The following is a 15,511-nucleotide window of genomic DNA, read 5'->3' on the forward strand; positions in this document are numbered from 1 at the left end:
CTAAACAGAGAGAATCGAGACCGAGTGAGGCTTGCCTGGGGTAAACACTCGTAATAACATCAATACAAATGATGAGCCAATCTTAATTTTGGAGCTTTCGTGACTGCAGGAATTATTCTTTGGTTCTTTCGGTTAAGTCACGTCTAAAGATAAAATAATACATTAAATAATAGCATATTACGACTTTTCGATTGCAACACAAGCAATCGTCATCAGGCATAAAAGAAATAGCAACAAACATCGAACTAGAAAACTATAGACAGACATACAAGCAGACAGACAGGAGAAAAATGATGAGCCACCGACAGCACCGTCCTGCGGCAGGCAGAGCCGGTGCGTGTCCCTGAACCCGAGATGATGCTGCTGCTGCTGCCGCAGATGACAACTCCACCATCAACAAAGGTAAGTCTCGCCAGGGGTCAACAAGCACGGCGTGTTTGCTTTGGCTACATCAGCGGGCACGCGAGCTAGAGAGAGAGAGAGGCTGGCCCAGAGCGAAACACGAACTCGGAGGAGAACTTCGGCTCCGGCTCGCAAACTCGGTCTGGATTTGCCGGTTCGATTTCCCGGCGCGGCATGTTTCTGAAATCCGCTCCTTGCCCCCTGCCGCGGCTATGGGGCCGTCCATAAATGACGTCACGCACCTAGGGGGGAGGTCAAATATTTGTGACGATGTGACGAGGGGGGTTTGAGAAATGTGACGTCACATCAAAATGCGCAACTTTAAATAAATATAGGCAACACGTTCTACTTAATTGAATATACTTTTTAATAAATATTGTTAGGTTTTTTCGGTAAAGTCACGTAGGTAAAACATTAAAATTAATAAAAATAAAATAAAAATCACGACGTTTCGGAGGCAACACAAGCTTCCGTCTTCAGGTGGAACCGTCACAGCCACGACAGCTGTATCAAGTAAATGAGAGATTACAAGAGCTACCACTCCGTTTATATAATGGTTGGAGAGAGGGGAAGGGCCAAGTACAGCACACTTTTTATTCATATGGTAAGGTGAGGCTTAAGAGGGTGAGCCTTTGTTATGGAGAGGTACGGTTTGTGACTCAACCTGTGAAAAGGAGAAAACAACTGAACATGGTAAACCTGTAATAGTTGTCTGTCAAATAAGATTGGCCAAATAAGTGTAGTTAATTCTTTTTTGCATGGTTAATCACATCTTTCCAATGATTACTCAGTTTGTAACCATCATCACGGTTGAAATTATGTCTGTGTTTGTATATTTGTATGACTTCGTGTACAAACCTTTGATGGTAGCCAGGAGGTTTGCAGAGAACCTTGGTCTCGGAAAAGACAATTTCATGAGAGCCCACCGAGTTGTAGCAATGATCGGCAAAGGCGGCCGAAGAATCAGTTCTGCCGTGTTTCAGATCTGACTTGTGCTCGCGGACACGATCAGAAACATGACGTTCCGTTTCTCCAATGTAGCAATCACCACAAATGCAACTCAATTTGTAGACTCCAGGATACTGTAAGTCAGGAACGACATCCTTCACAGATTTTAATAAATGTTTTCTCCTACAACATCAGAGTGCAGCGCCACATTAAATACGCACTACAATGACAATAGTTTATAGCGATTTGAAGCATGCTTTATTTTCAAAATGGAAACATGGTTTTGGGGGGGGGGGGCAGAACTTTGAGACGTCATATTTGAGGGGGGGGGGTCTGACTTTGTAACGCCGTGTGACGAGAAAGGGGGGCGGTCAAAAATCGTCAAATCGCGTGACGTCATTTATGGACGGCCCCTTGACAGGTACGCGTTAGCGTGGTCTTTACATCCCCCTCACAGCCCCTCCCCCTGAGAGCCCCTCCTCCTCACAGCCCCTCCCCCTCACAGCCCCTCCCCCTGAGAGCCCCTCCTCCTCACAGCCCCTCCCCCTCACAGCCCCTCCCCCTCACAGCCCCTCCTCCTCACAGCCCCTGCCCCCTCAAATCCCCGCCCCTGACCACTCGAGCCCCTCCCCCTTATAGCCCCGCCCCCTCCCGTGTCTGTGCGCGGGGCATGCCGGGAGCAGCAGCAGCAACAGCAGCGAGTGGCGGCGGCGGCGCTGCGTGACGGAGCCGCGCGGACCCCGCATCATCATCACCACCAGCAGCAGCAGCACGCAGGTGAGGGACGCGGGGCGCCTCGCCCGCTCGCTCGCCCCTCGGCAACCCGTGCAGCAGCTACAGCAGCTACTGCTGCTACAGCTGTTGTTGTCGGGGCGCTCAGAGCACACAGCGGCGTGTGCGGGGGGCGCTATTGTTGGAAGGGAGGTCGCGTGTTGTGGCGGCGCGCTCTGCGGTGTCCGCCGTCTTCGCGAGTCAACTACCCCCCCCCCTTCTCACCCCCTTCCTCACCCCCCCCCTTCTCACCCCCTTCTCACCCCCTCCCTCTTCTCACCCCCCCCCTCTTCTCACCCCCCCCTCTTCTCACCCCCCCCCTCCTCACCCTCCCCTCCTCACCCCCCTCCTCCTCACCCCCCCCCTCTCACCCCCCCCCCTTCTCACCCCCCCCCTTCTCACCCCCCCTTCTCACCCCCCTCCTCCTCACCCCCCCTCCCTCTTCTCACCCCCCTCCTCACCCCCCCCCCCTCCTCACCCCCCCCCTCACCCCCTCCCTTCTCACCCCCCCCCTTCCCCCCCTTCTCCCCCCCCCCCTCCCTTTCTCCTCTCCCTCCCCGCGCCTCACAGTGCGCCGGGCCGGCGCGCGTTGTAATTCCCAGCGCGCATAGACCGCCGCTCGTCGCCGCTGATTGGCTGACGGTGGGGGGGGTCCCCCAGTGTGGTGCGCGAAGTCGCCGCTGATTGGCTGGTGGGGGGGGGGTCCTCCGGTGGGGTGCGCGAAGTCGCCGCTGATTGGCCACAGGCCGCGAGACTCTCGTCCATTGGAATGGCGTCGCGGCCTGCGGGGGCCGCCGCTGCCTGTGCGTAGTGGGGAATGTGGCGCCGTGGTGGTGATGGTGATGATGGTGGTGATGGTGGTGGTCATCGCCGGCGTCCTTCCACTCGGTTCCTTCCGCCTCTCGTCTCCCCGGTAGCCTCACGGCTTCTCTCGGAGCGACGCGGGCGGGAACGCGGCAGCCAAGAAGCCCTGTGGTAGCGAGACTCGCGGCTGCCGCTTTGTTGACGTCTCTCGCTGTGGCGAGTTCGTGACTTCATTACCGCCTCACTTCGTTACCGAGTCGCTACGGTATCCAGTTGTGACACGCTGCCGTGCTTGTGTACGGGCATAGCAACAGCTGCAGCAGTTTCACATTCAAGCTTCGTCGATCGGACTTTGCGTCGTCGTCGTCGTTGTTCTCTGTGTGGCACCACCGTCTCTTCTGGGTGACCACAGTCGCACGCTGGAGAGGGTTTGTGTTGTTTTTAAATCCCCGCACTCTTCCCGAGTGGCTGCCTGCCCGTTTAATCACTGCGTAGTGGTGATGGAGCCGTGGTTCACGTGTAGTGGTGATGGAGTCGTGGTTCACTGTGTCGTGGTGATGGAGTCGTGGTTCACTGTGTCGTGGTGATGGAGTCGTGGTTCACTGTGAGTGGAGTCGTGGCTCACTGTGTGGTGGTGATGTAGTCGTGGTTCACTGTGTGGTGGTGATGTAGTTGTGGTTCACTGTGAGTGGAGTCGTGGCTCACTGTGTGGTGGTGATGTAGTCGTGGTTCACTGTGTGGTGGTGATGTAGTTGTGGTTCACTGTGAGTGGAGTCGTGGCTCACTGTGTGGTGGTGATGTAGTCGTGGTTCACTGTGTGGTGGTGATGTAGTCGTGGTTCACTGTGTGGTGGTGATGTAGTCGTGGTTCACTGTGTGGTGGTGATGTAGTTGTGGTTCACTGTGAGTGGAGTCGTGGCTCACTGTGTGGTGGTGATGTAGTCGTGGCTCACTGTGTGGTGGTGATGTAGTCGTGGTTCACTGTGAGTGGAGTCGTGGCTCACTGTGTGGTGGTGATGTAGTCGTGGTTCACGTGTAGTGGTGATGGAGTCGCGGTTCACTGTGAGTGGAGTCGTGGCTCACTGTGGTGGTGATGTAGTCGTGGTTCACGTGTAGTGGTGATGTAGTCGTTGTTCACGTGTAGTGGTGATGCAGTCGTGGTTCACGTGTAGTGGTGATGGAGTCGTGGTTCACGTGTAGTGGAGATGGAGTCGTGGTTCACGTGTAGTGGTGATGGTGTCGTGGTTCACGTGTAGTGGTGATGGAGTCGTGGTTCACGTGTAGTGGTGATGGAGTCGTGGTTCACGTGTAGTGGTGATGGAGTCGTGGTTCACGTGTAGTGGTGATGGAGTCGTGGTTCACGTGTAGTGGTGATGGAGTCGTGGTTCACGTGTAGTGGTGATGGAGTCGTGGTTCACGTGTAGTGGTGATGGAGTCGTGGTTCACTGTGTAGTGGTGATGGAGTCGTCGTTACCTGAAATGCGTGTTGATGTCACGGGGGTGGGGGGTAAGTAACTTGGGAAGTCCACACGTACAGTAGGAGTACTACTACCACACGGAGTGAGGTCATCCTCCTCCCGCTGTGCCACCCCCACCGCCTGGAACACAGTCAATAGATCTTCACTGCCAATGCCGTCCACGGCGTAACACTTCAACATCGCGTGCCGCCTTCCTGCCAGATTTCCACAGCACTCGAGCAGTATCCACTCAACCTTCAAGAACCTCTCATGCAGGACCATCGCTATCTGACTTGAGGTATTGCGTCTGGGTGTCACCCTATCACCTGTCTCTCCATCATGCACCGGTCCGACTCATCACAAGCTCCCCCTCTTCCTGATTACACCTACACTGATCCTCCCAAATAGTTTATCCTGTTTGTCCCCACTGTTGACTTGCCCCTATTAGATGATCAACTCAAAACAGTAGCATGGGGGCAGGGGGTGGCTTGCACCCCACACCCCCTGATGGTCAAAACTACGACTTGGGGCGCCCTTGACAGCCAGCGTGAGATAGTTTTTCAACAGCATTGGGGCCCCACCTGACCGATTTCCGCACCTCCTGGGCTAATAATGTAGTCACGCAACTGGGTCAAGACCTTCCTCGTCTCTGCTGATGATTGACTGTCCGACACCACATTGTCATCTGTGGTATTCATACTCCTCGCCTTCCTCATGCACTTACCTTGCTACACATTCACACATCTCGTGTCTTTACTGCTGGTCAGCTTCTGGAAAGAGTGTGATTACTCTCGTCTGAAGCCCTCCTCATGGTGGCTAACAAACCTCGACATTGGTGTTTAGCTCCCGAACATTGCCACGTACAAGAATATCATCACAAATACACTCTTACATTCACGTTGAATTCCTGTATCCAGAGGACGAATTGCACTGTGCAGTCTTGGGGCTTCGGCCTGGAGTTCTGATATGAGAAGCAAAGGAACTGAAGTCAAAGACAGTGATAGGTACCACGTGCTAAGGAAACTAATTCCAAACAACAGGATGCTTCATGAAGCAATCCTGCGGTCTCGGTTGTTCTTCGTGACGGTCGTGGACAGATTTGGGTTTCTCATCACTAAAACATCGACTCGCTGAGGCAGAAGGGAAACTGCTGCTCTGATTACCGCTGGGTTCTACTATAAGAACAGTGGCCGGTGCAGAAACCACCTTCAGGAAGTGGAAGATTACTTTAGCTTATCCTCGATACAGATTGACAACTGAAATTTAAATGTCACTTTAAGTATTTCCATGGAGGCAAACAGTTGTTAGGGCGGCATTGTCTCCAGTTGTGAGACACATGAGGTGAAGTGCTCAGTCCATGGGCCAGAGCTGAAATCAATACCCCACCTGAGATAGAAAAACTATCATCGTACCGGTATCTACGATTAATGAGAGTAATTTGTTTGTATCACCCACTCCAAAGATTGATATCACGTAACTCACTATTATTGGCCACAGAAAGAAATGGGAACGATTTAACTTATGCCACCTCAAGTGGTATTGGCAAGAGAGAAATACGTTGTCTGTGCTCATGGGCTGAGTGAGGAGAGCACACAGAGCAGCGGTATGCCTTGGTGTGGTGCCTGCCGCATGAGAAATGTGGCGGGCATGTGAATCGCACGATGAACAGCCGTGCGCACCTATCCTGTGACGAACAAACATTTCACGCACACAGGGCCTGCAGATTGCATTCATGTCCAGCAAGGACACGTTCTGCATGCCCTGCGGCATGTAAAAATAATAATCGTTGATTTAGCGATGACGCCTTAACATTAATATCTTGGGGGGGGGGGGGAGGGGGCAGCACAGTAGTAAGCACACTACACTGATTACACAGTGACTTGAAATTGATTTCCAGCCAAAACTAACATCAGTGATGAGTGATATTTGAACTGCCCTGGCGCCTAACGCTTCACCACTCCACGCTGACACGCGTAGCAAAGTACAGTCAAACTATTCCCATGACCAACATGGTGTATGGGTGCATTCACATAACAGTGGATTGACAAAGGGTTGTACTTAAATAATATATCAATGTATTCTCTAAATCGATTTGACATCACACTGAGAGGAAGAAGAACACATGAATCCGAGACGTATTGACTGTTTAGGAAAGTAAATGGCTTTGGCCAGGACATGCTGCTAGAAGTGATTTTGGCCAGTGGTTACAAATAACGATAAAGTGGTTGCCACAGAAGGGAACGTGCACAAGAGAATATCCATCACGTATATGGAACAATGAAATCGGTTGTGTGCAGATGCTTGGTGGATTGCTGCATCTCAGGACTGTTGGAGACGGTGATGAATCAGGGAACAGTGGATTAATCACGATTGATGATGAATGTTACGTGCAGGCCGGCTCATAATTGGAAGGTTGTGAGTTCAAATCCTGATCTGGGGTCAACTCAGCCCGTCACTCATCCAGGGTTGATACTCTAATTTGCAAGTTGGTGGGATGTCTGCAGTGGTTCCTTCTCCCCCCCCTTAACCTGTATATAGTCTCGTGTCTCTGAGAGTTCTCCCCACTTGATACAGTAATTTTGCTGTGACGGTGCCACCTGAAGACGGAAGCTTGTGTTGCCTCCGAAACGTCGTGATTTAATTTATTTTTATTTTTTACCTACGTGACTTTACCGAAAAAACCAAAGAGTATGGACCCTTGCAGTCACGAAAACTTCAAATCTAGAATTAATGTGGTTGTACTGTCGAGGGCTCTTGTCCCCAATATGGAAATATGTAATTTGCACCCCGTGAATCAGGGCAGTCGGTGATACGTTTCAATGCATGGCTCAAAAAGGCAGGGAGACGCTCACGGTTGGCTTGAGATGGAGAGAGCGATGTCTCAGTCGCACCTCGTTGCTGCAATTTGTCCGTTAAGCTCGCTTGCTGAATGCCTCCGATTAAGAGAATCAATACGTAGCATGTGCACTGGAGACTTGAAGGAAGAGGCACATGACACACTCGGCTTTGTGGACAGTGCGTGCAAGTGTGTCGATGTTCGCTTGACATGCACGACATCCTGGCCTTGCCCGCAGTGTTTTTCTACTAGACACCTTCTTTGCTTGTATATTATCAACATCAGTTCCCTTGCGAGACATGCATTTAACTCCATACTGTTTGGGTTATATCTGAATAAGGAATTGGCAAAGCCACAGAGCTATGTTTGATTGTTTTTATAAGCTTAAAAACACAGCATACCTGGCTTACGGACTGTGCTGCGGTTCACGTTTCCAAGAGGCCAGTTTCCATCACCGCAACCTACTTCCGTCAATTATACGTCAACTGTTTACCTCCGACAGTGGTCAGGTGGTTGTGCGTGAATATACTGGATAATATGATTTCCCTTAACAAATACTGTACTGACGCAGACTCTAACGCTTCCAGATGGGTACTGCAGCCGTCATCTTGGTGACGGTCACGTTTGTATAATAGTGGGGCGGATGGCATTGTGGTAAGAGTGCTTAACTCATTCTTGCAAAGTCGCGCGTTTAAATCTCGGTTAAGGATCAACTCAAACCGTGATGCCTTGTCCTAGGAAGTGACTTGCTCTGATCATGAAAACGTGGATTTTTTTCCACTGGCTTAGGGCTACTAGCAGAGGATCACCGTCCCAGAACCTGCAGGAGACGTTTTGACTTGAGTCGCACACATGGCCGAGCGGCAGCGCAATTGCCGCTTGTTGCAGATGTTCGCTGTTCATGTCTATCGGCCGCCAGAGTTAACACTGCGGGAATATTAACCATTTATTTGAATCGTCAGTGGACGTTCAAGATACCGTGACATTCGAAAAGTGCGTCACGTGTGCTCTTGCCACGGGCCAAATTAGAAAGATTACACGCAAATTGTTGAATTGGAATAATCGCATAGTAATATGGCCCCTTCCAGTAAGACCATACTTTTATATTATGACACCTCCTGCTTACCCCGAGCTCTCAATACTCTGATAGTGCACTGTTTTTGACTTGTACGCCTTTTGGCGTCATCTGGTCCAACACCAATGGAGACTAGGCTCTAAGGAAAGCTGTCTCGGGTGTGGACCAATCAACTTCAAGGACAGTGCATATCATTTCCATTATCAGAGTTGTTTCTTTTTGTATGCATTTTGACTGCTTGTGTTGCGGTTATTGCAAACATGATGCTTTGTATAAAGGTGTCAGTTTTGTACCAGTTTAAAGGGTAAAAACCTACTACAAGACTATACTTGTCTGTGAAACATAGTGACTTTGCTCTAGCCTTCCCGTTATAAGAAAGGCGCAACTATAAAATGTGCAAATTGTTTATTTTAATAAATGCAAAGTTTTTGTTACGAAGCTGACGAGCCAGTCTGCTAACAGATCCTCTAACACTGAGCTGATGTAAACTCACGCGTCTTGCTGAATGTGTCGTGGGGAGAAGCTTCCCCAGTTAGCCCCCACACAGCCGGCTGTTATTTTTGGAAACGCTTGACACTGACGGAGCCAAGCTCAGGCACCGTACGATGACAAATCGTGCGCGTTAAATTCTTCTACAATAATAGGGAAGGTGGTAATAGCTTCTGGAAACCCGCATGGCGTGGGAGGATCATACTCACCTGTCTCTGAAGGCAGCCGTGATGCGCCAGGAGGCTGGGTAGCTCCTCCGTTGTGTCGGTCAACTCGGGCTCCGGTGGAACTCCTCCTCACTTGTCGGTTGCTATTATTATGAATGCATATGACTCGTATATCCATGTCTGTTTAAATATTGATACAATATTTTTGGCCTATATTTGTTTGATGTTTCTGTAACGTAATTGTATTTGTACTATGAACACTATAAATATTTTAATAATTTTTTGTGTATCGAAAATTTACATTTCTCACGTGACAATTGTTTGTTTCGATTTCTCTTTGCTTGATTGCTGTACTTTATTTTACGTGTTTTTGCTTTTATCATTTTGCTGACCCCCATTCGCTCCTGCAAATTAACCTCATCCTAATCTCTTAAATTCTCATCTGATTTTACCACGTAACCTTGAAACTATTTAACCAGGATAGCATCCCTGAGTCTCCAGACTATTATTCAGGAGGGTTCTACCAACTGAGTGATTTACAGGTAATTTCTCAGCTTTGACATTTTTGACCAATACCAGCTACAGCTACTGTTTTTTGTCAATGGGCAGATAACTTAATAACGCCACACGGAGAGGTGCCAGATTCGGAAATCGAACCCAGGCACTTTTTTTCTGTGAGGCACAAGTGTTACCACTGATGCCACTGATGGTGAGAGCCACCATTGATTCTGTGTCACATCTGTTTTTTTGACACAAATTACAGCATCCTGCAGAAACGTTTTTGGGTCAGACGTAGGTCACGGGGTCAGCATGTATGGGTCCATTTTCTTAATTACGCCGAAACCTATTGATTGAGCTCTTGCTCTTTGTAAACGAGGAGACAGATCGATGAAAGCTTTGGCTTAGAGATGGGCAGCTTCGTCTGAGTGTAATCCACCTGGGCACATGCCAGGATATTGGGTGGGTATTGAGTTCTGGTTCTGGGCTATAGAGTGGGTGATGAGTTCTATGTCTGGGCTGTAGAGTGGGTGATGAGTTCTATGTCTGGGCTATAGAGTGGGTGATGAGTTCTATGTCTGGGCTACAGAGTGAGTGAGTTTTATGTCTGGGCTATAGAGTGGGTGATGAGTTATGTCTGGGCTATAGAGTGGGTGATGAGTTCTATGTCTGGGCTATAGAGTGGGTGGTGAGTTCTATGTCTGGGCTATAGAGTGGGTGATGAGTTATAGGTCTGGGCTATAGAGTGGGTGTTGAGTTCTGGGTCTGGGCTATAGAGTGGGTGATGAGTTCTATGTATGGGCTATAGAGTGGGTGATGAGTTCTATGTCTGGGCTATAGAGTGGGTGATGAGTTCTACGTCTGGGCTATAGAGTGGGTGATGAGTTCTACGTCTGGGCTATAGAGTGGGTGATGAGTTCTACGTCTGGGCTATAGAGTGGGTGTTGGGTTCTATGTCTGGGCTATAGAGTGGGTGATGAGTTCTAGATCTGGGCTATAGAGTGGGTGATGAGTTCTATGTCTGGGCTATAGAGTGGGTGATGAGTTCTATGTCTGGGCTATAGAGTGGGTGATGAGTTCTATGTCTGGGCTATAGAGTGGGTGATGAGTTCTACGTCTGGGCTATAGAGTGGGTGATGAGTTATATGTCTGGGCTATAGAGTGGGTGATGAGTTCTATGTATGGGCTATAGAGTGGTTGATGAGTTCTATGTCTGGGCTATAGAGTGGGTGATGAGTTCTATGTCTGGGCTATAGAGTGGGTGATGAGTTCTACGTCTGGGCTATAGAGTGGGTGCCGTAGCTACTGTAGCCATGTCCCTCCCCCTTGGTGGTGCCTGCAGAGAAGGTAAGCAGCAATGTGTTGTGGGGTCATTGTTGTGAAGGAGGAGGAGTCACGGCATGCTGCGCTCGCTAACGAAGCAAGCGGCCCCCTCCGGCATCGGCGGTGTTTCCTCCTCCCACCGAAACGGGGATTCTACCCATGGCGGGTGCCCTGCCCCCGTGTGTATTTTTCCTAAGCTCCATGGTGGGGGACAGACCATAGTGTGAGGTTTCACTTTGGCATTCACCAGCCGCTTGGTTGGCAACACCCGGCCAGACCTGACTCAATGAGTAAGCGGGCGCGGCGTCCGCCGGTGGGGGTGAGCGATGCAGCCACCCAGGGGATGACGGAACGACGTCTGCCGCCGCCGTGTGGTGAAGGGCAAGTCTCACGGGGAAGTATTGATCGCTCAAACAACTCTTCATTTGGAGGGAGGGGACCGATGGCCTCTTGAGATGCAGCCTTTTTAAATTACAAAAGGACATTTGGGTTGAGAAAAGCGAGGGGTTTTAATATGAACTGACATTAACAGTGACTCACAAGGATCACTTGGTCTGGCTGGCTGAGCTTCAGACACTAACAACAACCATAAGAATGCTTGTGGGTGCTTTTGTTTGACTCTGAGCCTCAAGCAACAAGAATTAATCCTAAGCATTCTAAAGGTGCCTAAGCCGTCTGTCTGTGAGCCTGTGGTAATTAACTGAGCTCTACGAATGCCTTAGTCTTGCTTTGGCCATTGGCAATGAATCCTATGGATTCAGTTGTGTGCCCTAGTATGCTCTATCAGGCATTGACTAACCCTATAAATCTAGAATAATGCCGTAGTCTGGCTGCCAGAGCCTCCGGCATTCAAATCGAACAATCTTAAAGCTCAGAGTACCCGAGTCTGATTTAGCTTTTGCTAGAAAACGGTTCTTTGTGGAACGTTTTGTAACTTAAGACATTGTTAAGCACTTGAGAGAACGAGCTAGCAACATTTCAACATTCCATGTTTTAAGGGCTTCTTTGCCAGAGGCCTTGCAGACACTCAGCCGGAGGAAGGGCGCACAACAAGGTGCTTGAGTTGCAGCAGCAGGTTATCGATGATGCGTTGTTATGCGCACGAGTCGTGCACAAGGAAAGCCTCCGGCGGCGGCGTGCCACACGCTACCTTCAAAAATGCAGGCGCCCATTACCGAGCAGTTTCTCTTTCCCAGGGGAACTGGGCTTGTGCGTGGAGAGTTGCGTGTTGTTGAGCACAGCGATGAAGAAAGGGGAAGTTGAAGTGAGTTAACTTCCGTCTGGTAACTCCCCGCGAGTGATGTGTCAATAAGGAGTGGCATTTAAGTCTCGGATTGTTTGCATTGCAGCAGCAAGCAGCAGTCTTTGTTGTCTTGAGACTTACCATGGCATACCAGATGTGGCCTGCTATGGCTTGGAGAGGCAGTGAACGTCATTCAAGAACATGAGGCTGTGATGGGATGGCCCACGTGTGTAGGTTGGAGGAGACACCCACAAGGTTGGCGACCAAGGGGAAGATTTACAGCCGGAGTTCCACACACTTCACAGCATTGGGATGTTGGGTCAATGTCAGTTACATTGTTGTTTTTTTGCTATGTGAGGAAATACTTCCAAAACAAGGGGTGAGAATAATATTCAAACTGCACTGAGAAAAAAGGCACCTGGATCGGGAGTCAAACCCCCAGGCCCTTGTTGCAGTGGCTGAGGCTCGAACGTTACCACTGCACCAACCTCTCGCTCATAATAAGTAATAGTTTAAAAAAATTAAATACTTTTAATGAAATGTACCCTACTAGTAATGGAAGAACTCCACGACTCCAGGAAGTGGCCCCGAAGCTTGCCATAACGTAGGGGCCGTGGTGATTTACAGCCAACGTCAGTTGAGCGTGGACAATTAGACCCAAGCCAAAACATAAGATATAAAAAAGATCGTTTAAATGTTTTATTTTTTATGATAGAATATAGTATTGTCATCAGTATGACATAAGTATACCAAGTTTGCAGTCGATACCACATTGGGAAGTGGGTTAAAATTGGGTTACAAGATTTGAGGATACATCGACAACAACAACAGAGTGAGTTAATAGAAAGCGTGTTTATAATAAAAGGGGAGGATATTTAGTTTGGACAACCTTGCCTAGAGACAGGTAGACCCTGTATGAAGCCGATGTCGGCAGTCAGGTGTGGACTGTGATAACGAGGCGGGGGATGCAGCAGAGGGAAATGATGACGAGGTGAATGGGGAATCGCCAGCATTGGCCATGATGATCTATTTGATCTTAGCAGTGTTAGATTAAAAGTTATTTTTGGACTTAAAGCTTTCGTGACTGCAGGGATTCATCTTCTTGGTTCTTTCGGTAAAGTCACGTAGAAGGAAAAAAAAAATGCATATGTTTTTTTATGCTTTATTTTTATTACTTTATTATTTCCCTTCTACGTGACTTTACCAATCATTTTTTTTACAAGTTATTGTTGATGACAATGTTAATCATGAGCTATTGAATAGTCTTTGTGCTCCCCAGGCCACACGAGCCCATTGAGACAGCTGGTCTCTGGGATAGGGGAGACCTCGTGCATAGTGTTTGGACTAAGTAGCTAGTGTAAGTCAGGACTAATCGTGCTAAGGACATGATCAGTTTCGGTGTTCGTATATTTTGCGTTGTGGACAGCGACAGTAATAGTGCCGTGGTTTGGGATTGTTACCCGTATGATTAAGTACTTAGGTAAAAAATATTGTTGCTATGAGTGCTGCTGGTTTGAAGCTTTCGTGACTGCAGGAATCCATACTCTTTCGTTCTTTAGGTAAAGTCACGTAGGTATTTTATTTTATTTCTACCTACGTGACTTTACCGAAAGAACCAACGAGTATTATGAGTGCTGCTGGTGTTGAGCCTTAAGGGTAAGAGCACAGGTCAGCACTCGCCTTGTGGTCTTGTCCGTTGGCTCAACGCCAACGACGAATCGATGTTGATCGTTGGGTGACGAATCGATGTTGATCGTTGGGTGACGAATCGATGTTGATCGTTGGGTGACGAATCGATGTTGATCGTTGGGTGACGAATCGATGTTGATCGTTGGGTGACGAATCGATGTTGATCGTTGGGTGACGAATCGATGTTGATCGTTGGGTGACGAATCGATGTTGATCGTTGGGTGACGAATCGATGTTGATCGTTGGGTGACGAATCGATGTTGATCGTTGGGTGACGAATCGATGTTGATCGTTGGGTGACGAATCGATGTTGATCATTGGGTGACGAATCGATGTTGATCGTTGGGTGACGAATCGATGTTGATCGTTGGGTGACGAATCGATGTTGATCGTTGGGTGACGAATCGATGTTGATCGTTGGGTGACGAATCGATGTTGATCGTTGGGTGACGAATCGATGTTGATCGTTGGGTGACGAATCGATGTTGATCGTTGGGTGACGAATCGATGTTGATCGTTGGGTGACGAATCGATGTTGATCGTTGGGTGACGAATCGATGTTGATCGTTGGGTGACGAATCGATGTTGATCGTTGGGTGACGAATCGATGTTGATCGTTGGGTGACGAATCGATGTTGATCGTTGGGCGACGAATCGATGTTGATCGTTGGGTGACGAATCGATGTTGATCGTTGGGTGACGAATCGATGTTGATCGTTGGGTGACGAATCGATGTTGATCGTTGGGTGACGAATCGATGTTGATCGTTGGGTGACGAATCGATGTTGATCGTTGGGTGACGAATCGATGTTGATCGTTGGGCGACGAATCGATGTTGATCGTTGGGTGACGAATCGATGTTGATCGTTGGGCGACGAATCGATGTTGATCGTTGGGTGACGAATCGATGTTGATCGTTGGGCGACGAATCGATGTTGATCGTTGGGCGACGAATCGATGTTGATCGTTGGGTGACGAATCGATGTTCATCGTTGGGTGACGAATCGATGTTCATCGTTGGGTGACGAATCGATGTTGATCGTTGGTTGGGTCATTGCTTGTCGTTGGGTGCCTGGGTGGTCCTGCTAATCTCATGGCGAGAGCGACTGTGGCGCCAACAGGCTCATGCGTAGCGTTGGTGATGCAGTTGGCAAACGTCGCATGGTAATTTTGCCCTTTACCAGTAAACAAGTTGGAATGTAAACATGTTTCACTGTTAGCTTTCCTTGGCCTCGTTGGAGGCTGGGGGGTGGTGGTGGAGGTGGCACTGGCAGCCCTGGCAGCCCGAGAGTGGGAGGAGAATTGAACCCGGGTCTTGGGCTTGTGTTGGAGCTTCTTCATTGGCACCCTGTCGGCACCCTGTCGGCAGCCAGCGCCGCACAGACGGGTGCCGACGCGACCCAGCAAATACACTGCCGCCGTTTCCCCGCCGAGCCGAGTTTTAATTAGTTAATTTTATTGAATATACTTGCCAGCAGGAGCGATGTTGTTGAGTGTATTCCAAATTGAGTGATTGACGGTGTCCTTTTGTTTTAAATTCAGACCATGAAGCCAGCACACAATGTCCTCGTCTTTTTGAACGGAATAAGGGCATCTTTCACATGCATCGTGAAGCAGACGGTGCATATTTGAACAGTTGATACACCCGCATTGACAGCCACGGCAGCCTGCTGGATACGAACCATGATCCTCTGCAACAAGCGGCTAAACACGCTGCCGCTGGGCCATGTCACCGCCAGTCCGGGAAGGGGATCGTACTCAAGAGGCGGCATGGGAGCAGCCTAATTTAATTAGTGCTCAATGTAGGCGG

General features: G+C 49.2%; 1 protein-coding gene across 4 annotated transcripts in view; it reads left to right on the top strand.

Annotated features, from left to right (window-relative positions):
• The first annotated feature begins 2,007 nt into the window (after window positions 1-2,007).
• LOC144731198 (cyclin-dependent kinase 17-like) overlaps window positions 2,008-15,511 on the top strand; it is a 71,318-nt gene continuing 57,814 nt past the window's right edge. Inside the window, exon 1 of one of the 4 annotated variants that reach the window (XM_078612186.1) lies at window positions 2,008-2,127. The gene's annotated coding sequence lies outside the window, so the exon portion shown is untranslated. Of the gene's footprint in view, window positions 2,128-3,071; window positions 3,097-4,092; window positions 4,680-15,511 lie in introns of those variants that run through there. The other 3 variants (XM_078612185.1, XM_078612181.1, XM_078612177.1) reach the window with 3 other exon arrangements.

This window comes from Lampetra planeri, chromosome 38, assembly GCF_965212315.1.
Source record: "Lampetra planeri chromosome 38, kcLamPlan1.2.h2, whole genome shotgun sequence".
In the NCBI taxonomy this organism is placed as follows: Eukaryota; Metazoa; Chordata; class Hyperoartia; order Petromyzontiformes; family Petromyzontidae; genus Lampetra; species Lampetra planeri.